General features: G+C 33.8%; 1 pseudogene; it reads right to left on the bottom strand.

Annotated features, from left to right (window-relative positions):
* Window positions 1-4,442: 4,442 nt before the first annotated feature.
* LOC149541283 (DEAD-box ATP-dependent RNA helicase 15-like) overlaps window positions 4,443-24,999 on the bottom strand; it is an 82,781-nt pseudogene continuing 62,224 nt past the window's right edge.

Genomic DNA, 24,999 nt, shown 5'->3' with positions numbered 1-24,999 from the left:
GGAAGAGGATGAGTTAGAATCCAGTTCCCTAATGATAGAGTAAAGGGAATTGATGAAGTACTTCATACACCTAGTCTGGCTCAAAACCTGCTTTCTGTCAGTAAGTTGAATGGTATCAGAGTCCAAGTAACATTTGCCCATGGTGGTTGCAAGATGACTATGGGTTCTATTGTTTTAGCTAAGTGTGAACACATTGGAATACTATATAAGCTAGATGCAAAACCTTTATGTTGTAATAGTGTCTCTATCAAGTATGATAAAATTAATATAGCAACACATGGTGTAAATGTGTTGGAAGTTAAACTTCCTGTAGAGAAAACAATGCTCTAGCATTATAGGCTTGGCCATATTGGTGAGAAAGGTTTAAAAACCTTGAAGAATAAAAACTTGGTTGAGGGCTTGGTTGATTGTAACCTCAAATTTGATTTCTACGAACATTGCATTTATGGAAAGCATAATCGTATTCAATTTTATTCTAGTTATAAAAAATTCTTTTGGTTTGTTGGACTATATTCATTATGATGTGTTTGGTCATGTGGATGTTCCTTCTCTATCTAACTCAAGATATTATGTGTCATTTATTGATGATTATTCGAGAAGAAGTGTTTGGTTGGTTTAAGGAATTTAAAAATCTTGTTGAAAACCAGACTAGGAGAAAGATTACATGTTTAAGGATGGATGACTGTGGTGAGTTTTTCAATGCAAATTTTTACAAATTCTGTGTAGATCATGGCATTAAGAGGCATAAGACAACACCTTATACTCCATAGAAAAATGGAGTAGTAGAAAGGATGAATTGGTTACTGATGGATAGAGCAAGGAGCTTGATGTTAAGTGTTGGTCTTGAACAAAAATTTTGGGCTGAAGTAGTGGCAACAACACGTTACTTTTTGAATTGTTCTCCTCCAGTATCACTAGTTGACAAGACACCATTGGTAAATTTGGACTCAATTTTCAACAAATTTTGGTCAAAATTTTGACCAAGTAGTTTGTGGCAATTTTTCTCATTAAAATTTTGACCAACTTGCAGGTTGGTCAAAATTTTGATGAATACATTCGTCGAAAAGTCTTTGTCTCTGGTCACTCTGATTTTCCATTTTTGGTCAAAATTTTGACCAAATATTGGTCAAAAATTTTCAAGAATTGGTTAAAATTTAAACCAAATATTGATAGAAAAATTTCAAGAATTGGTCAAAATTTCCACCAATTTTTGGTTGAAAACTTTTAAGAATTGGTGAAAATTTTGACCAAATATTGGTAGAAAAAATTCAAGAATTGATCAAAATTTTGACCAATTGTTGGTGGAAAACCATGAGGAGATGGTCGAAATTTCAACCAAACTATGAGGTTTAAAAAAAAAAAGAGTGAGTGAATCCCACAATAAATGCCTACCCATAGACTATCTCTTAGATCATCCTCTTGGACCAACGTAATTTCGAAAGAGGCTTGGCAGCGGTTGCCATTGTATAGCGCATTTGTTCAACAATTTTGAAGTTGATCTAATGGTGAGCCCTTATCTAGCATCAAGGTTTCACATGAAGATCTTCCATGACAACAAGGTTTAAGCATAAATGGAATCTCAATCCTTCTTCACATGAAGAGGATATTCACAAATTTCGAGTTTCAATAGCTAAACTGGTAGTACAAATTAAGAAAAATAAACATGTTAAAGATCAAATTAAAGAACATGTAAGAGTCTTGATTTCTTATGTCAAATCTATGATAAATAGTTCAACTAAGCCATTGAACACAGTAGATAATTGTTTCGACCTCAATTCAAAGAGCACTAAGGATATTACTAGAAAGATCTACAAATAATAGTCCTATGGCAAAGTAGCAAAATAGTCAAAGAAATAATAACAAATATCCTTAAATTTATTGGGGAAGAAAAAAGATATACAATGAAATTGATATTGCTGATATTAAGAGAATTATGATCAAAGAAAAGATAGAAAAAATAAAAAGGGGTCTATATGAATTAAATTTCATAAAGACCTCAAAGAAATGACTACAACAAGTAATGATACACATGTTGCTAAACAAGTTTTTTTGAATGCCAATGAGAACATATGCCACCTATGGTAAAATAAGCATAGTATGGAAGATGCTTGGACTGAATGTCCAATACATTTCCAAGAGTTGATGTCTGACCATTAATAGCCAACAACTATGGGTTAAAGTAGTATTTTTCTGAATTCTAAACAATGCATGACCTGTTCATAGTAGAGCTTGGCATATGTCTTGCATAATCACATCATAATACTCCAACTTTTGCCATGTATGTTTCTCTAAGAATGACCTATAATGTTGAGACCCTTCAATACCAATGTTGAAGATTAGTTGCTACTATTGTCCTACTATTATGATATTACTATCACTTATAGTTTAGGGAACACCCACCGGATGCTCCTGCGAAGTTGGGCTTTGTACGAATTTGGTAAAGTTGGTCACAGTTGCAGTGTCATTGTAAATTGGAAGGACTAGAAAGATTGGAGTGGCAAATGCATTTGAACCCATGTAGCTCAAAATGGAAATCATTGTGTTATTGTTAATATTTGATTTAGATTGAGTAGTGTATACTTTGGTGGCCATGTAGTATTTGGCTTTAGCTTGATTAGCTATGAGAAGTACTTCTATAGTCTAACCAGATGTTAACATGAGAGTGTCTGTTGTGTATGGCTTTGTGTAGGAGGCATCGATCAATACCACTATGAGATTGTGTGATGAAACCTTGAAAAAGAGGTGACTATTGATTGCAACATTAACAATACGAAGAAGATATTTTTTCCCTGTTGTATAGTGAACCTTGTTGTTCTTGCATACATCAAATTTCATTGCTCACTATGTTGACTTTGCTTAGTAATAAATGGACAAATTGTTTAGAATTAACTATTTTTGATCTATTAAGCTATAACCAATTGAATCCAAAGCCTTTTCTAACAAAAATAAAATGGGTACCTGATGTTGAGCATGAATAGAGGTCTCCTGGTTGTCCATTTATAGTAAAAGGATCTGAAATATTGGGCACACCTCCATTTTCATTTTCTTTAGCTTCATCTTTAATGGGATCACTATTCCACCACTCCCCTATTCATTTATGTAAATGTAAATTTTAAGCAGTTAGAGTGACTACTAAATGTAATGACTATCTAGTAGGAATACACAAGGAAAAGTCTGAGATTGAAAGCTACAAATCATTGGCATAGAAAATCCTTATTGGAAATTACCCACTCTTTATACATACAACATTAACTTAGATTAATCTTGTAACAATAAAAAATGAGAAATTACTTTGTCAAAATAGAAATACAATACCACAGTACCACACTTCATCTTATTGGAGAAAACAAAAGACTAGGGGGGATATTTCACATCTGAAACTACTTCTCCAATCTTCTTAATAGGAATTTAAAACACATTAAACTTTTAAAGATAAACTCTGAAATGATGCCAATGAATGAACAAAGAACTTACTAAAATTTGAGATGACTAGGTCCTAAATCTCAAGAAGCTAACAAGAGCTTTACCAAAGAATGCAAATTTTTGGGGAGGATTCGACACCATAACCTCATCAAAATCATGAGTGCATTTTACTTCCCTAGCTTGAAAGATTTGGTTCTTCAATATGCATCTAATTAAAGCTTAGAAAAGTGTTTGTACCCTAAAATAGATCATCAAAATGCTTGTCAATTGGGATTGAGTGAATGTTTGAGCATTGCCATAGATGTAGCACATGGTATGGAATATCTTCATTATGATTGTTCTCTACAGCTTGTTCACTATGATTTGAAGCCGGGTAATGTGCCCTTGGATGCCGACATGGCAGCCCTTGTGAATGATTTTGGTATATCATGTTTAATTGCTACAAACCCCATAGATTTATTGAGTACAACAACATTTTCACTCAGAGGATCTATAGGCTATATTGCTCCAGGTAATTGTTTTCTTGAGTATCTTTTATATTGGCATTGTCATTTTCCTTAATAGATTCTCATGAATAAATTTGTTTGCAGAGTTTGGGTTGGGTGGGAATGTTTCTATAAATAGAGATGTGTATAGTTTTGGAATATTGATATTAGAGATGGTTAAAAAGAAGAGGCCAAGTGATGAGATGTTTGTGGGAGATATGAACTTGTGAAAGTGGGTGGCGACAATTTTTCTAGAGAGAGTGGCAGATATTGTTGATGCTAGGCTATTGACATATGTGAATGAAAAGTGGAGGACATCAAATGTCTTATGAATCTTTCATTAATGTTGGTTTTCTCTGTAGCAGTGAATCAACAAGAGAATGACCTTCAATGAGAGACGTGGCCAAGACATTGGAAAACCTCAAGGAATCATTGATAGGAGGTCTAGTTGCTTCTAATTTAACACCAACTATATTAGAGCTCCTATGCAATACCAATGTCACAGAACCATTGGCCTCTAGCACTTAAAGTTCTTCATTTTACCTTATGACCTTCCTTGAAACCTTTGTACCAAGTTAATCTGCATGAAAAATCACATATTAAAATTTTATTTCTAAAACTACCACAAATAACACATTTGTATTTGTTAAACATAATTAAATCAAATGCCTAAGATAATTTTTCATGAACCATCAAGAATTTAGAAAAGAACAATCCTTTTTATCCCAAATATTGTCATAAATAATGTGTATACAACAATTGCAAAAAGATTTATATTTATGGATGAAGTAGTTAGAAATGTGAGATGACAGAATTATACAAATTAAATTCAATTGCATATCCTAGATTAAAGAAAAAAGGGAATTGTTACATTAAGTACCATGGTAGATTCAAAAAGAAAAACAACATCAAACATACATTTCTTCTTGTGGCATCCCAGAATGAATGCAGATTGATGGAAAGTTCAAACTCCACAAGAAGCTTATTCAGCTCTACATCTCTATTAACACTCTTGACAAATATCACAACTTGATTGAATTCCAGTGCATCAAGCAGATCATTCAATTTCTGCTTCTTCTCTAGCTCACTCAGTTTGATGTAGCGCTAGAAGAATTTCAAGACATAAATACTAGACACAACAAAAGAGAGAATGGTTTATTATTTTATTGGGCATTATTAAACTCAAATAAATTCAATACCTGAACTAAACCATGAAGTGTCAATTTTGCCTCATCGACAACGTCTATCTCCATAGGATGTAAATGGAAACAAATGTGTGTAACATTAGGTGGTGTGATCATCATCAAGAGCCAACAGTGCCACAACAATTCCCCCATTGATCCAAGGAGCACATGTTGAACAAAAAGTACTGAAAAGGTTCAACTAGTACCTTCGTGGTCCAATATACTATCCCTAAATTCTGAATTTAATACTTCATTGTATCATTGAATTAATTATTTGTATTGTTGTTACAAAACTAGAAATATAGGCCACATGTTGTTAGTGTAGTTTTTTATTTTTCCTATTTTGCTAAGTTTTTCCTACACTTTTAATAATCTCGCTTAGGTTAATAAAGCATGTCTTATTAGGTGAATGGTTGTGAGGTGTCACCTTCCTACATGTGAGCATTCATTAGCTATCTTGGGAAGATACTTTGCTATCTTTAGTCCGATAGATGGTTACTCCTCATTGGTTGGTGTTGCCACCTCCTCCCTCTTCCTAGCCTATATAAGCATGCTACCTAGCTTGTATTTGCATCTCTTGTTTTTGCGTCCTCTTAATGCTATTTTGCTTCCAGCATTTGCATTACTCTCTTGGAGACTAACTCTATGATGTTATTTTGATTTTGTATCATTTGCATTCATGGTTTAGATATTTATTCTTTGCACTAGTTTTCTGGGTTATTAATCTTATCAGATTCTAACATGGTATTAGAGCTTTTCTATGTGCAAGAGTAGATTTTAGTTTCCTTATTTGAGAGATTCGGGGGGGGGGGGGGGGGGGGGGGCTAATAAACTTTATTGTAGTTTCTTGAAAAATGAAGTATGCTCTTCTCTTGCATCTTTGGATGATCCTGAGAATCAGAAAAGTTTTGACAAAAATGATTTTTCTCTGGGGTTTCAATCTCAAATCTGACAACCAACTTGCATATTTGGAGTTTTCAATCAGTATTACAGGTTCTAGCATGCCATTGATGGACTTAGGAAGTTGATCCAGCATTTGCATGTCATATTTTGGTTGTTGGGGTCGGTTTTTCATTTTTGGAGCCCTTTTTTACTGTTAAAGGCGTTTGATTTACACTATAGCAACATCTTTTGTACATCAACAAGGAAAATGCTTTCTGGGTTTTGTTCGCGGCACCGAAAAACCATCTGGGTATCTTTTAGATTTTGCATGCAATCTATATATTTTGCAGGATCTAGCACGAAAAGCTACAACAATACCCCTCTCTGTTGGCAGTTGTAGATTTGAACACAATTTTCAAATGTCTCGTTCTTGCTCATATAGACTCCAATTTTGATGATTTTTATTATGAACTTGGCTATTTTTTTGTGCTCTATCCACTAGTGGAGTTTTTTATTTATTTTCATGCATGAATTCTTCAGAAATTGCAGATTCTCAGTCGTGACTGTGCACGGTTCTCATTTTGGAAACTTTGGAGGATCATAACTTTCTCATACGACCTCGTATCGAGGTGATTCTTTTTTTGAAAGTGCATGATTTTTTGAGTAGATCACAGTGGTGCTATTTGTTTCTTTGAATATTGTGTCCAAGTTTCACTTTTAGCATATGCTCTTCATGAGGGTTTGTAATGCATTGAAATCAAGACCACTAAGTATTTATTTCTAGTGGTAGTTGTAAACGCACTAAAATAAAGTGTCAAATCATATTTCTTTGGGGGGGTTCTTTGATTGAGTTTAAAGGGTGGGGGGGCATTGTCATGGCGAGGTTCTCTTCTTTTTAGCATTTCTTCATCATGGATCAAACAAATATGCCCATCCTAACTCCATACAATTACTTTGAGTGGAAATCACACATGACAATTCACTTAAGGAAAGCTAGATTAAATAGGATAACTATGGGACTTGAAACTGAACCTGCTAAAGATGAAGATAAGCCTAAGTGGTTTAACAAATGTGATGAGGCATTTGGAACATTGTGTTTTTCTGTTTCTCCTGACTTGCTATTTCACATTGAGTCTTTGGATACACCAAATGAAATATGGACAAAGCTAGAAACACTATTTGACACACAAGATTCAATGAGGGGTCATATGTTGGAAAATGAATTAATTAGTTTGAGTCCAAGCAATTTCAACACAATCCAAGATTTCTTCACCAAATTGAAATCACTAAGGCTACAGTTAAAACAATGTGGAATTGAAAAGAAAGATGAACAACTGATTCTTAGTATTCTCTCTAAGCTAAGTTCAGAATATTCTGTGTTTGTCTCTACCTTCTATGCTACTAAGGGAGCACTTGGTACTCAATTCACCATGCCATCTTTAGATGATTTTTCTGTTAGTCTCACTCGAAAACAGGACAAGCTAATCCAGATGGGCACTCTTAAGTCCTCTAAGTCGCATGCCTTGGCTGCCAACCAAGGCACAAAAGAACAACAAGGACAAAGTAGTAACAACAATAGTAAGGATAAGAAACAAAAGAATAGCGAGGAGAAGAAGGATCAAATATCAATTTCTTCAAAAGCAACTATTGATACACCATCTTCCAAGGGTGATAAGCCTAAGAAAGAAAAGGTCAAATCTGCCTATTGTGAAAGACCTGGTCATGATGAACATAAATGTTTGCAGAAACAACTTGATCACTTGACATACATTCTTGAGAAGAATAATATCAATGTTCCTGAGTCTATCAAACAAAGTTCTAATGAAGGGTCTAACAAGGAAAAAGAAAACAACAAGGGGAAAGGAAAGGGCAAGGCCCTTTCTGCAATTGCTTCCTCACCATCCACTTGGGTTCTTGATTCAGGTGCCTCACTCCACATGGCTTCATCTAAGGAAGAACTTGCATCCTTGGAGCCATGTACTATGCCTTCTATTTTGATGGGTGATAACACTCTTGTTGAGGTGTGTGGGAGAGGGTCTGTTGATGTAGGGGATGGCACATTCCATGATGTTCCGTGTGTACCCTCATTGTCAACTAATCTACTATCGGTACACCAAATCACTCACATAGGTTTAGGCAAGTGGGTTGAGTTCACTCCTGATTCAGTGGAGATACGTGAGTTGCACAATGATTCTACAGTTGTAGTTGGGAGAGAAAATCATCAGTCACGACTCTATATGTTTTCTCACTTTATTCATGATCCTCCTTTGACTGTTTCACTCACTCACTCTAATGATGTGAGTAGATTATGGCATGAGTGGTTTGGCCATCTTAACTTCCACTACTTGCATCAGCTTAACCAGCAGAGCATAGTCACAGGGTTGTCTTCTACTTTGACATTGGAGTCACTTGGAATACATGATAGATCTTCTAATGGGTCAGATTCACTTGAGCAGTCTTCTACCTCCACTTCTGATGTAGAGAGTGATTTAGAGGACTCACCTCCTTCCTCTCCTAGTCATCATTTACAGGTTGATGATTCTCCTCTAGATTTTCCATCTTCTGGTCCACTTTGGGCTAGACAGACCTTGCAGTTTGTAGGTGATTGGGTTGGGGATCCATCAGACACCAAGCAGACTCGTTCACAATTCCAAGATGCTCTACATATCTTCATTGCTACTGTCTCAAATCCACAGTCCTTTCATGAGGCTTCTACTATTTCTGAGTGGGATATAGCTATGCCGAAAGAGTATAGTTCCTTGATGAGGAACCACACTTGGGATCTTGTCCCTTTTCTTAAGGGAAGAAAACTTGTTCGATGTAAGTGGATCTACCGGACAAAATTTGCAAGCTTTTCTGGAGGTGCGAGATGCTTCATCTTTTGGGGGGGCCTCTTCCTCTCACTTGGAGTCCTAATTTTCTTTGGGGAGTCTCTTTTCTCTCTCTTTTGGGGGAACTTTATGTACATGGGTACCTCATCAGGCTTGACTTGTCGGGACCCATTTCTACATCCACCTAAGCTTCGCTTATGGGGGGGTGTTAGTGTAGTTTTTTATTTTTCCTATTTTTCTAGGTTTTTCCTACACTTTTAATAATCTCGCTTAGGTTAATAAAGCATGTCTTATTAGGTGAATGGTTGTGAGGTGTCACCTTCCTACATGTGAGCATCCATTAGCTATCTTGGGAAGATACTTTGCTATCTTTAGTCCGATAGATGGTTGCTCCTCATTGGTTGGTGTTGCCACCTCCTCCCTCTTCCTAGCCTATATAAGCATGCTACCTGGCTTGTATTTGCATCTCTTGTTTTTGCGTCCTCTTAATGCTATTTTGCTTCTAGCATTTGCATTACTCTCTTGGAGACTAACTCTATGATGTTATTTTGATTTTGTATCATTTGCATTCATAGTTTAGATATTTATTCTTTGCACTAGTTTTCTGGGTTATTAATCTTATCAGATTCTAACACATGTAACCCATGTCTCCACCATATAAAATGAACAAAAGTTATCCACAATAGAAAATGCAGCTCTGCACTACCTCTAAGGCAGCTCCATTCTTGTGAATGCAAAGAAAAGGATTTAGGTAACATGCAATCCTGACTTTGGAATTACAATAAAGCTATGGCAGTCTAGTATTGATGACCAGTGATGAGAAAGCAGAGGAAAACAAGGGCTTGGCTAGGAAATATAGAACTTCAAGGAAACATGAATCACCTTTGCAAATGTGTGCTATCAACTTATGGCCAAAACATGAATCACCTTTGCAAGGGTTAAATAGACATCTTAAGATCAATACTATAGAAATAAGCATAACTAGTATTCTACCTAAATAAACCAATTTAAACAAACAAACTAGTTTCCCCAATCATTAAAGAAATATCTAATGTATGATTAAACATGTCAACTTATATAGAAGACATTACATCTTGCATGAATCTCTTGTAGATGGGTTGAATCTCCTTGCTCAGAGTGGCAGAGAACATCATAACTTGCTTGTCATGAGGGGTCATCTTGAAAATCTCCTATACATCTCTCTGCATTTCTACAACATTAAATAAATCAGAATCTATTTAAGGAGATATCTACTGACATACCAAGTGACTCTAGCATTCTATCACAGTCATCAAGGATAAAATGTTTGACATTTTTCAGACTCAAATCTTTTTCCCTTGCTAGAGCAAGTATCCTTCCAGGAGCACCCACCACTATGTGTGGACACTCATTTTTTTACAATGCTTTATGGACTTTAATGTTTACCCCTCCATAGAATACAACCACCTTCAAGTCCGTTAAATAAGTGATAAATCTCTCAAACTCATGGCATATTTGCAATATAAAATAGAACTAGTAAGAAACCGTTATTAATGGCAATAACTAAGTATAAAGTAACCGCAAAATCCTAGTTATCAAAGAAAAAAATCCAGTATATCAGTCCACAAATTAAAATACCTAATATGCCAATTCTCAAGTATGACACAAGACAAGAGATGCAACTTTCCCAGGAACATGTTCAATATGTTGCAATGTGAAAAGAACAACTTTCCCATTCCAAACTTAGCCTGGAAAATCACATCCATCCCTAGGATGGCCTAGGGAATGCATTCATGTTGTACTAATAGAATAAAACAAAATAAAGTGATATCTCAGTTAGGACATTCACAATTGGGCTGATTTCTATATAGTTTAAGATAGCCATGATTATTCTCCAACTTTAGAGGCACAGTGCAAGTGTATTACCTATAGAACATTTACATGAAGTTATTAAAGAGACTATTTCAACAAAAAGTATAAGTACTTAGTAGTCAATCAATGAGCACCATGATAATTACATCATCTTTAGTCAAACAAATAACATTTTGATATATCTCACTATCATTTTGGGATTGAATTTAGATGTCAATTCCTTCCGTGGCAAGATCAAATTTGCACATAACTTACATGAAATACAAATTTTAAGTATTGAAAAAAATTGGTTCATATGTTACCATTGATTAGCATATATAGTAAAACATGTATGAAGCAATTTAAGAGTCTCTATAATCAAGTTTACAAATCTATGATCACATCATAAATATGTGATTGAGAATTCTTTAGAGTTATATTTATATTCTATAATACACTTTAGCAGTTTGAAAATGTAAGCTGATCAAACTCAAAGCCATGTATATTCATTATGTTAGCTTGACAAAGTATATTGTAATCTATATATACTTAATGAAATGCTACAAAACGTGTAACAGTCAAAACATTTCTCATGCTATGTGGCTAAAAATGAACTATTTTCCTTGCTTGCTTTGATAATAATTCTTTTCTGACCTCACAAACATGAGAGAAAGGGAAAAGCATGAATAATAATTTAAAGGTCATGCTTTTATAAATGAAACATTACGGTTTTCATTCTCTTTCTCCTTCCTTCAGTCATAGTGAAGGTATACAACAATTGATTCAACCATCTTCTACACAATGATGTGCCTTAGCTAAACTGTGTATCCTAAAGGTGGCTTGCAATTCTACTTATCGTAGAACAAGGTCAAATTTTCATTAACAATATTTGAAGAGAGTAAATAGCCAAAACAAACCTACACAAAGGAAACAATATTCCAAATAGTTATGTTTCTTAGAAGAAGAGTTTGAGATAGAGAAATAGCATTTCTAGAAGCAATATAACTTTTGCATACTATATCTTGTTTAGCCATATTTTACACAATGATGTGCCTTAGCTAAATCAGTTGTGTATCCTAAAGATGGCTTGCAGTTGTACTCATCCTAAAAAAAAGTCAAGTTGTCATTAAGGATAATTGAAGAGAGTGAATAGCCAAAACAAGACTACACAAAGGCAATGATATTCCAAATAGGTTTGCTTCTATGAAGAAGAGTTGGAGATAGAGAAATAACATCTCTAGAAGCAATGTACCTCCTATGATGAAAGCCAACCAAAGCTGGTTTTGACCCAAATGCATCGTCTAGCTTGGTTGAGTACCTAAAGCCCTATTGTGCAGCGATAGATCCTTAAAACTAGTGCCACCTTGGTGAAACAAGTTGCAAATTCTATCTCACTTGAGAAGAAGTAATGCTCTTTCCTCTGAATGTCATTGCCATAGAAAATCTCAACAAAGTACATCTATTTTACCAAAAATAGATGTTGGGATCCACAAGACAAAAAACATATACACCATAATTGCTTAAATGATTGACTTCTTCAAGGTGATACCTCTGTGTAATCTAAACAATTTTTCTCCCAAAACCAACAAGTTACTATATAGATTACTAAACAATCTACGGATAAGAAAGCTTTGGAAATCCATAAGAAAAGAGAGATCCCCAAATACATACTTAGGTAGCTGGTCCACTGGGAAGCTGAAATGGTTTTTGTCCTATTTTGAATTCTCTCAGATAAGAGTTTACAAAAATTATTAATTTTTTTGGGTTAATCAATTAGCATGAGAACTTTACATAATCAACTAGATTCCTATGAAAAATTTGAGGTTGCCTAATATCTGATTTACCTTGTGAAAGTGTCATCTACAATGTGGAGGTGAAAGAATTCAGATGACTTGAGATTATAAATACCCTTGAGATAAGTGCTAGCTTATAATACCCTTGAGATAAGTCTTATCTTATAACTTCCTTATTATAAATTTCAAACAATAAAAATATGTTTAAAAGGAAATAAGTTAACATTTTCAAATATCTGATCACCTTCTAGACTCAAATATTGAAACATTCCTTGATCAATATTGGGAATGGAGGAATTGGCAAAATATTGTGATATGCAAGAATATGTAGTTTCTAGAGGATGAGTGGGTTGGTTTGGCACTAGAAGAGCGTTATTGAAGTTTAAGTGAATTGTGAATTGTTTCTAAATTTGGGAAATCTGGTTTCATGGTTTTGTTTACTAAGTTTTGTACGGGCTATTTGATCTTTCGAAAAGATTTTTTATAGATTCAATGAAGGCAGCTTTATATGCACTTTTTAGATTTAAAATAGTATTGAAAGAAATAAAGACTGAAATGTTAAGAATAATCAAATGATGCCTATTTCAACTTTGAAGAGCTCTATGACCTGGATAGCAGAGGTATAGAAGTAACAGCAGTGGAAACATACTTTGTACAACAATGTCAAAAGATGAAATGTAAAACTAAATGCTTCATCTTGACAGCTCTTAGAGACCAATGTTTTCCAAAGGCTATAAAAAAACATTGTCATCATTATTGTAAATTGCATATTCTTAGTGTTATAAAGTAGCCTTGTAAACAATACTCTTACAATGGGGCAAATAGTTGCATTTGACATTTGTGATTTGATGATGAGAAAGATTTTATTTGCATGCATATACCATTGTACTTGTATTAATTTAAGAAAATAGTTGTGAACAAGTGATATAAAGTTGGGTTTTTTTATGGAATATTTTCTCAGGATCTATGGGTGTATATGATCTTGATTATAGGTGTCCTAATGGACATTCTTGTCTTTAGAAAAAACCCATGATTATAGAATATCCACATTAAATGGATTGCCACTTTAGCAACTGTGTGGTGCATCTTGTCAATAAAATAACGAACAGGGTATACAATGGATGTATACAAAAACCAAGGTGAAGAATATGAGTCTTGTAGCTAGAGAGGGGACACACACATTGAAATAGTTTGGTTGGGCTTGTATATCTCTTCAACCTTTCAACCTCTATTGTGACCAAAATGTCCTTATTTAAAATACAGTTACTTAAATGTTACTAGAAAACAATTTTAGAATGTTTTCATTCCATTACTTAATGTTGTTTTTCCAATCAATGTTGCATTGGATTTCTCATAGTTGGCATTCCAATTTATAGTTTGTGGGTAAAATGGTGGGAAATGACAACATATGCTAGGCTATAGATTGCAAATTTGTGAATTTTGGCAATTTTAATGAGAATGGTTGCTAATGGTTGTATGGAAGCATGCCATATTGCAAATGATATAGTATGAGATGTCATAGGGGATTGCACTTGAGCACAAGTTATTGTTCACACATGCACAAGGTTGTCTAAAGTTTGTAGTTGATATTGGATTGGCTATATCATGTCTTTGGTAAATTGTGGAAACTAAATTTAGAGCTGCCATAGAAGTATAGTTTTTCTTATCTTACTACCTTGAATACTGGGTGTCTACCCTTAGTTAGTGTGCAGTTGATGACCTCCATTTTGTGATATATGTCTTAATGATAAGCTGCAGATTGATCTACTTGACTATCTAATCTCTCCCTAAGTGACTAAAAACCTAGGGTCCTAGTCAAATGCAATCAATGTTGGTAGCCACAAATCTATTGCAACATGATTGAAGAAAAGACACAAAAATATATTTTCCTTACATGCAACCATTATGGCAATATTTGAAATCTCACTAACTACAATAAATAGTCATTGTGGCATTTTCTCATGTAGGTGGTTTCCAAATGAAATCAATGCTAATGATTCCCTGGGACATTGAATATTAGTAGAGGATTGCAGAGCCCTAGCTTCTTTGATGTGGGCTTTGTAATGCAATAGGGAATACAAGACTTGGTATGGTGTTCAATGTTTTGAGCATGGAAGACCCCAAAAACTTGTTGTAGTACTGTTGCTAGTGACTTGTAAAATGAATTGAATCTACTGTTGACACATTTTCTTTGAATTAAATTCTCACTCCCATATACAAGTCTGCAATGGTTGATGTGTAGTAAGATTTCCAAGGAGGTGGTTGGGTGGCATCCAAGATACTTAACAATAGATTGTAATCCCTTGTGCAAGGTTATAGATGCAAGATTGCATGGTTGACCTACTTCATTTGATTATTTGTCTATAAGGAAAAAAATCATTAAATGATCTAATTACGTATCTAGGCTCTCCCACAAGGCTCATTGAAATTGGCTAACAAACATTTGATCACAATTAAACATAATGGATACCAGTAGATCAACACAACCACAGGTAAAGAAAAGATGCACAAGGATGCTTTCCTTGCATGTGACCAACTAATACAACAAGTTTCTGAAAAATTGTTTACTACAACAAACATATAGTAACTTTGGTATTTTTTTCATAGGTAGTTTACCCCTTTATTCCATGCTAATGATTTCAATAGGTTTTGTGTTATTGGTAGAGGTTTGTGTTATTGATTTGCACAAACATCATATACTCTTCATTATTGAAAGGAGAACATATTGCACAAATTTAGAAGGGCATAAATGATATATTTAGATTCTTTCTGCAAATGCACATTTTAAGAATATTGCATTCATATTTAAACCAGAATTACTCTTCATCATGGTAATCATCTGCTCTTTCTTGTAGAAAATAGAGTTTTACACCATAATTACATGAGAATCAAAATTATGTGCATTACCTAGAATTGATGAAAATGTTGCCTTGACCAATAATGCAGCATTCTTGTTGTGTTAGAAATTTCTTAGCTTCAGTGTAACATTGTATCATCATGTGGATCTCTCTCCTTTGTTGAGACCTACTTCCTAACAACTCTTACCCATTAGATTCAACTTTATAGATTCTCAAAATCTTGTGCTACACGGTGAGGAGTAGATGCTTTTGAGAATGGAAAGAGAAATATGGAGATTGATAATGCACATGATAGTGATAGCCATCCTTTATTTTGCTAAAGGACTAAATTCACCACAAAGAATCTAGAACAAGAAAATGAATGTTTTGCCAGAAGTAGGTGAAGGAATGAATAGTGATATGCAGAGCTCTGGACACATTTGGGAGCTCCTAGTTTTTGCTAGTATTTGTAAGATGCACATTTTTTTTTTCAAAGCTCAAGCCTCAATCCTACATTGATTATGACATATGGAATTAAAATCTCACCAAGTTGTAACCTTCAAATGGAAAATCATGTTGATTCAGCTTGTCTGAGTATCGACCATATCGCAAGAAGATCAATTGCATAAACCCTATGCCGGACTTTGCAAGAACATGCAGATTCTTGCTCCAATGATCAATCACTACCCCAATATTATCCACAAAGCCCCAATATTACTTGAAAATTTCCATTATACCCTATGTAGGAATGAAATAACATAAAACAATAATATCATGATACGACTATAAGCCCACATGAATATATAAGATTAAATTGAACATAATTTTTCTTTGTTATGACCCAAGTTGGTCAAAATTTTGACTAAGTTGGGAAAACTTAGGAAATTTTTTACCAATACGGGGATGAAAACCAAAAAATAAAAGAAATCATACCTTTGGTCGAAAGTTCTGGTAGAAAAACAAGTGCAAATGTGCTAGTGCACCTATGGAAGTGTGGTTTGGTAAGAAGCCCTCATTAAGACATTTATGTGTCTTCTATTATGAACCGTACATTCATGTACCTGAAGTGAGTAGGTTGAAATTAGATAACAAATAAGTGAAGTGTATCTTCATTGAGTATAGTATTGGTGTGAAGGGATACAAATTGTGGAACCCTCTCACTGAAAAGGTGTTGTAGATTAGGAGTGTTATCTTTCGTGAGATGAAACCTGTCTCACTAGAGCAGCCAGAGAAGACTGAAAAGAGAAAGGAAGCAGTTCAAATCCCTTTAGCTTCCAAATAGGAGGTATTACAGATTCCCAATGAAGCTAAGAATGAGAATCCAAAATTACATGAGAATGAGGATGGGGAGAGCTTAAGTGATCATACAAGTGAAGAAGAACATGATCCTAAACCTCAAGAAATTTCACCACAAGGAGTGAGAAGATCTACTTGGGAGAGGTGGAAACCTGATAGGTACGGTTATTCACTAGAGATATTTAATTATTCCATGTTGAATGTTAATTGTGCCTATGCTTTGCTTATGATGTTGATGAGCCTAGGACTATCAAAGAAGTAATTAATATGTCATATTCAGATTCTTGGTTGTCAACCATGAAGGATGAAATGAAATCTTTGGAAATGAACAAAACCTAGGATCTAGTACCTTTTTCCAATGGGAGGAAACCCGTAGAATGTAAATGGGTCTTTAAGAAGAAGTACAGTTCAGACAGAAGGATTGACAAGTATAAGGCAAGATTCCTTACGAAGGGGTATTCTCAGAAAGAAGGAATTGATTATGGAGAAATATTTTCTCTTGTATGTAAGCTAACATCTATCATATTTTTGTTGTCACTTGTAGTGGTGCATGACTTTGAAATTGATCAAATGGATGCGATGATGACATTTTTTTAATGGTGATCTTGAAGAAGAGATATATATGTCCCAGCTGGAGTACTTTGCAAAAAAAGGTAAAGAGCATTTGGTATGTAAACTAAAAAAGTCTCTTTAGGGTTTGTAATAGTCACCCAGAATGTGGTACCAAAAATATGATACATTGGGTTTTATGAGATCTAAATCAGATCATTGTGTGTATTATAAAGCTGAAGGTGATCAGATACTTATTATTTCTCTATATGTAGATGATATGTTGTTTATAGGCAATAGTAAGGAAATGATTTCAGAATTAAAATGTCAATTGTCCCTAAAGTTTGAAATGAAAAATTTAGGTTCGGAAAAACTTATTTTGAGGATGGAAATCAAAAGGGACAAGGTTGGCAAAGAACTTTGGCTCAGCCATAGAAAATATATTACCAATATTCTAGAGCGGTTTAATATGACTGATTGTAAGCAACATGGAATGAAGCTATCGGTCAATGACAGTCCACAATGTCTTGATGAGATTGAAGACATGAAGCAGGTACCTTATGCAAGTGTTGTTGGAAGCCTCATGCATGCAATGGTTGGTACGAGACTAGACATTGTGCAAGAAGTAGGAGTATTGAGTCAGTTAATGGTGAATCCAGGCAAGGCACACTGGGATGTTGTGAAAAGAGTTCTATGATATTTGAAGGGTTTCTCACAGTACACATTATCTTATCAAGGTAAATCACTGGGATCTAATAGATTGATTAGCATTCAAGATTATATCGATGTGGATTGGACTGGGAATATTAATAGCAAAAGATAAACTAGTGGATATGTATTCATGGTGAATGGTGGTGCTATCAGTTGGATGAGCAAAAAAAAAAGTGTAGTTACACTATCAACAAGTGATGCAGTGTACATGGCATCTACTCATGCATTTTAGGAAGCAATTTGGCTTAAGAATTTATTTTCACGTGTTGGCTATGATGCAGGAAGAATTACAGTTCTCTATGACAATCAGAGTGCAATATTTTTGGTGAAGAACCCTACTTTCTATGCTAGAACAAAGCATATTGATGTACAATACCACTTTGTACATGACATGGTTGAAGATGGAAAGGTAAATCTTGAAAATGTAGATACTTGGGAGAATGTTGCAAATGCATTGAAAAATTTGGTGAACACAACTAAGTTCAAATGGTGCACAAACTCTATGGGGCTTAATACCCCTAACTCTTATTAGCCGTGTCGACTGACTCTGCACTTCATCAAGTTGGAGATTTTTATGAATGCCAAAGTGGAGGAGTCCACTGCACAGACTGTATAGTGGAGCAGTGCACCATACGGACTATGGTCTAGTACAATGAGTGCGGTATGGTGTGTACGGTGATGGCATTTAGTTTTGATGAGTACAGTGAAGGAAGAATTTGGTACAGTGTGTGGGGTAGTATGGTGAGTGAGTCCATCGTACATGTTTCTATGTACATCTCTCCAAGTGGTACGGTCATGCTAAGTATGGTGACTTCCATGTACAGTATAGTCTATGTCACCAAAGGAGTTAGCTGACTGAAGTGATACTCTCAGCCATGACCAACAATTAAACTAGAAAACTATTTTGTCTGTAACAATTTTTTTACCAGATTCTGTAATGAATTTGTATGGTTGCAAGATTTTTAAAGATGTGATGACGAAATCCAAGTTGATTGAAAAAAGGTAATCTGAGCTTGTGAAAATTCATATTCATTGTATGTAAATCTCATTTACTATAATACAAAAGTTTTCTCGGGGTTTTGGGTGGTGGGTTTTTTCATGAAAGGGTTCCCATGTTAAATCTGGTGTTTTCCTTGTGTCTCGTGTTTGATAATATATTTATTTTCTCATCTCTATTTTAATTTTGTTCTTACATATTTTCCTATTAATTTAGCATTCGAAAAGCATTTCCATCCTTACAATGTTTGTGAAGAGATGTGAAGCATCAATTGATGAGATATATCATCTCTTTTTTAATGAATTCATGTGGTTAGTCAGATGTTGCAACTGAGATTGCATGATCAATCAAACTGAATATATTTATTTCACCATCCAACCTCAACGCCTTTAAAAAAATTCTTCAAATCTTCCATCGCTTTGTTGTATAATTTCCTCTGCTTGTGCCAAAAAAGAAAATGCAAACAAAACACTTGAAAACAAAGATCAAATTGAATCCCAATTATGTGTGTTCTTAGCTAAAAATGAGAAATTAAATGCATGCAACTACTTTGAAATGGATGGAAGTGAAGTTAGAGAAAGACGTGCAGCGAGTTCAGATGTCTTGAAAGTGAAGAAAGAGAAATGCATCCAGATAATTTTAAATGGATATTGCTTTCTAGAAGTTGAATTTGTATGGTGCCAAAAAATAAAATGCAAACAAAACACTTGAAAACAAAGATCAAATTGAATCCCAATTATGTGTGTTCTTAGCTAACAATGAGAAATTAAATGCATGCAACTACTTTGAAATGGATGGAAGTGAAGTTAGAGAAAGACATGCAGCAAGTTTAGATGTCTTGAAAGTGAAGAAAGAGAAATGCATCCAGATAATTTAAAATGGATATTGATTTCTAGAAGCTCAATTTTTTTTTACATTTTGAATTCCTTTATGAAATCAAGTCATTTGTCACAAATAAAGGTTATTTTAGATCATAGAAAAAAGATTTGTTTAAAAATAGAATATTGATGCTAATTAATCCTTTCTCAGAAATATATTTTATTTTATAAAATGAATAATTAATTTTAAAAGTAAATTATTTTTGTTATAATTTATTGTTTACTTTTCTAAAATAATGATGTTTGCATAGTAGAAATCAATTTAAAAGGTAAAGTTTTTTTTAACAAATAAATATAATTTCAAATAATATAAATAAATTTATAATGTGTATATAAAAATTAAATAATTTTTTAAATAATAATTTATTTATTTTGATATTATATCGATTGATCATAAAGGAAAAGTACAAAAAGGAGGAGTGGGGAACCGAACTCTCAACCCACCAAGTTCACAACATAAGAACTAATTACAAAGTAGGACTACTCATTATAGAATATAACAGTTGTCAAGATCTAAAAACACCAAAAAGGATCCAATAGTAATTAGTGCAAAATATCACTATAGTCTTCAACCCAGGAGGTCCACCCTTGAGCACCCTCCATCCAAAAAACTTTCTTCATTTCAAGGATATGAGCAAATAATTCCAACTTATCAAAGTAGGGCCCTCTAGTATCCCTGATTTCCTGCAGTAGTTTTTTAAGAGCATCATCAAACATAGCCTGATCATCCGTAACATGGCCCATTCATAACTATTCTTCATTTCATAAATAAACATGGTGGCATGGCCATTGTGGAGAAATCTTTGTAGCTTCTCTCACTCAAGCCGCATCACATAGTAGACCTGTGAAATAATGTTAAAATGTATGAGTTTCCTATGAAACCTAGTAAGAGCTCTACCATTACCTTGAAAGATATCCTCATTTCTAAATTTTTAAATAAAACAAAGGATGTAAGAAGAGAGAATATGCCAAAAAAGGTTAGCATCTTTTTTGAGACCAAGAATAGAACCAGTAATGATTTCAAAAGAATAAGCATGTTCAGTTAAGGAAATTACAAATAACAATCAAATTTCTCTCACAAAAGAAAAATCAAAGCAAATACATGTCTCATATTCTCAGGCATTATACAAGCAAGAAAAATATCAGAACCTCCTTGATGAGTCCTAATAGACAGTCTATCCAACATGAGCTACCATCTGAAGCATTTAAGTTTGGGGGGGTCCGGGACTTCCAAATTTTTCCTAAGATATTTTTCGGAGGTGGGGGGGGGGTGTTGCGGTAATAGTGGTAGACCATATATTAAGGTGATCCAAAATCAAGGAATCTTTTTTAATAATATTATTTTTGATAATAGAAGTTATCTTTATAGATAGAATATACTTGTTAAAACTAATTAGTAATTATGGAAGAGCCTACAACACAATGGTAAATTGTGATCCTCCTATGTGGAAGGTCTCATAGCACATAATAATAATAACGAATCTTGGCCTCTTACCGATAAAAAAAAACAAAACTAATTAGTTATTTTATTTTATTTTAAGTTTGACTATGAATTAATAGGAAAATGTAAGGTGGGTGTTAATTTTGTTAATAAATGAGAAATTTGTATTAAATTATATAAATCTATACACTTGGTAGATATAATTTTGAAAAATCATTAGAGTGACTTTGAGCTTAGATTTGAGAAAAATGATGAAGAATGTGGGGAATTTATTATTACATCTAATCGAAGTGAAGATGACTAGAAATAAACATGGATGTTGAGGGCTCTAATCATTATAAGATTTTTTCTAAATTTTGATCCTAAGGAGATAATAGATTGTACCATTGATTTGGAGCATTTAGAATATGAAGAGATTATGGAGCTAGAGAAGGCTAAGTATGTTAATATCAACCTAAAAGTTAATGCTACAACATTGTGCAAAATTTATAGCAAGACTCGTTCTCATTAAATAAAAGGTAATAGTTACTACACAATTGAAAATTGAAACCATGCTCTTCCACCAAATAACCAAGTAAAATTATTATGAAAAAAAGTATGTAACATGTAGTAGAAAAATGGAAGTAGAAACAATTGCATTGAGAAACAATGCTAGATGATGATTATGGCTCAATACCATGATGATGTAATTTTTAATAGGGGTAAATTATATCAATGGGCTAAGGGATCCCATCTAGGAGGATGTGAGTGTATGGAATAAATATGTAGTTGAAGAAATCTATAAACTAGTGCTTAACACAATGAATAATTTAAATATGTAGTCCCTCAACATCAAAGAAACAAAATAAACTTTAACTTAGTAGAAAGTGTAGACACCTAAAAACCTTTAGAAAATAAAGTATTTTTATTTTCTGAAAAAGTCCTGATGACATCATCATTTATTAATTAATTAATTAATTAATTAATTAATTAATTTTTATGCCATTAAATCCCTTTATCTTAATTAAAAATATTTAATTAAGGAATCCCTCCCAACAATGTTTAAATCTTATTTAAACATTATTTCCTTATTTATTAATTATTTAATTAATAAATTGACCAAAAATCCTAAAATAAATAAAAAATTTATTTTTTGCCCAAAAATTGGCCAATTTCCTTATGACCAATAACCTCTTCCAAAATCTTCTAATCCTTCTTTAATTTCGATTAAAGGCTAATCTCATCATTTCCTACCCCTAACCCCAACTCAAAATATTTAATTAAAATTAAATATTAATCCTCATGTTTATTAAAAAAGTTTTAATAAATATCTCCTCAACCCAAACCCTTGAAATAAATAAAACTTTATTTATTTCCTAAAAATCTAATTTATCCTCACCCTAAGAAGTTCTAGACTCTTCTAGAAAGTCTTCATCCTCATCCTAGGAAATTCTAGACTATTCTAGAAAGTCTTTATCCTCATCCAAAATCTAGACTCTTCTAGAAGATGTCTTTAAACCTAATCCTAATCCCCTCCTAACCTTGTCACATTCCCTAAACATGGGTTAAAACTTACTAACCCAAGCCAAAGTTAACAAATATCTCTTCCTTCACCCACCCTCATTAAATGCCATCCACTTGCCTATCCTTAAGCTAATCCTAAACCATCCTAATCCATCCTCTAATCATTTGCACAAGCCTAAACAAGCTTAAAACATTTCTAATCAAGTCCAAGTCGAATTTGCTCTCATCACCCTCAAAATATCTCAACCATAAAACTTTATGAAGTCCACTAGGTCATAAATGACTCTTACAAGCCCTTTTATTGCTCTTACAAGTCATTATGAGGGTCTTTATGAAGATTTTATCTCTTGAGCCTCCTTTGTTGACTCATCCTTGCCCTTTCCTCCATCCTCTCACCATGTGACATGTGTCACTCCTTGATTGGCTATAAGGAAGCACAATCCATGTGCTCTCCTCTCATGCAATCTGAGCCTTCCATAAGCTTTTTCCCATCCTTGCATCTTAGCCCTCAATCCCTCAAGCCTCTTGCCTATAAATTGGATCCTTCCCCTTTGCAAAATAACACAATCCATGAAGTAAAGTTATAATGCTATTTTGAGAGCCAAATCCATACTAAAGCCATCTATCCACACCAAAAATCCACAATCATCCATTGAAGCCTTTGGAAGCATATTGAGCATACATCCTATCTTTTTAGACAAAGCTACTCAACAAGAGAGCTTCTCATTGAGAGAGCCCATTAATGGCTCATATTTTCAATTGAGATCTCATCTTAGTCTATCTTGAAGTTTATGAATTTTGTTTAGTTTGTAGAAGCTTTATTTAAATTTGGTTTCTATTAGCATACTAACATTGCTCATATACATTTTGGCACGCCCGGTGGGACCTCGCATGGGTCATCTTCATTAGCTTTTTTAGTCAAGTTTTGTATGTCATTTGCTGACTTTGGCTAATTTTTCTTGTTTTTGTGATTGGTAGGATTGTATAAATTGGTTTTGTAGGTCCACATGAGCATGAAGAAGACAAAGGAACTCATAATCTATCTCATAGTGTTTGCAGATTTTTCAAGCTTATAGGTGGACAAAGAACTTGAAATTCTTCTTCTTCTTCTTGTCTATATTCTTCTTATTCCATCTACTTCTTCTTCTTCTTCTTGTGGGAGATCTTGGCCATTTTTTTTTTAAGAAAGCAAAATCATACACACTTCTTTTTAGTGCTTAAAATGAACCCCCAAATCATACTTAAATCCATTGAAAAACTAAAAATTTGCAAAAAAGAAAAAATCTTTTAACAAGTGAAACTAAACTAATCTAATCATTTGCATCCTTGCAACATCAATGTTTTAGATACATTCATGCAAAATTAGGAGCACTTCATTTTTGGGAATTTAAAAAGAACTTCAAGTTTCCATTTCAAAAGGTTCAAAATCAACACTAAGTGCACACTAAAGTTCTTTTAAAAAATCTCATAAAAACTAAGAGTCCTAAATGGTTGCCAAAAATTGTCCTAAAAGCTTTGTTATTTGTTCCAAACAAATGTCTTATTGCAAAATCTTGAATGTTTCTTAAGATTTTCATGCATCAAAACAATCTAGGAATATCATTTTTGGGCTTAAAATATGCAAACTAGAACACAAAATCTTGAATGAAAACCAAAGTCCAAAGAGTCATTTTCACTTTTGAGTCCAAAACAATCTTGAATGATCTAAGGTTAAAACAAAGCACTTCAAAGTTCTTAAAACAACACACAAAATCTCAATCTTGAATGCTCAAAAGAAAACACTTGAATGTTTAACCACTTTTCTTTGAATACATGTTGCTAAAATCACTCTTGAATGCCATGGATTAAAATCAAATTTTCCTTGAATGCATGGTTAAAACAACAAATTCAATCTTGAATTCTAAGGATCAATTAACTATTTCAATATCAAACACTTCATTTGGAGCTTCTAAAAATTGAACAAAACAAATCTCTTTTCCACATGCAATCTAGGTAAAGTTTGATTTTTGGACATTTAAGAAACCTTGTTAAGTTAAAATACAAATTTGCAAAAATCAATTTGAGTAGTTCCTTGGACTCACCTCTTTTCTAATCACCCATCAAATATTAACCATTGGTTGCAATCTCAGCGCCATTTATGGGGATGGGTCTACTTGAAAAAGGTGTTAAATGTTCCACAATCTAACTCACTCACTTGGTCTTTGAATTTTTGCTTTAACTTTATCAAAATTCTTAAATGATCAAAAATCTAGATTAAATCGATCACACTTCAAGTTTGGGCACTAAAATTGAACAACAACTGACGTGGAGAGCCTCCGGGCGCGCGCTTGAAATCGAATCTCACACACTTTTTTTTTGG

The sequence above is a fragment of the Cupressus sempervirens genome, chromosome 8, assembly GCF_028749045.1.
Source record: "Cupressus sempervirens isolate cs-2001-9-10 chromosome 8, ASM2874904v1, whole genome shotgun sequence".
In the NCBI taxonomy this organism is placed as follows: domain Eukaryota; kingdom Viridiplantae; phylum Streptophyta; class Pinopsida; order Cupressales; family Cupressaceae; genus Cupressus; species Cupressus sempervirens.
The sequence above is the reverse complement of the archived record's forward strand: the minus strand, read 5'-3'. Positions and strand labels throughout refer to the sequence as shown.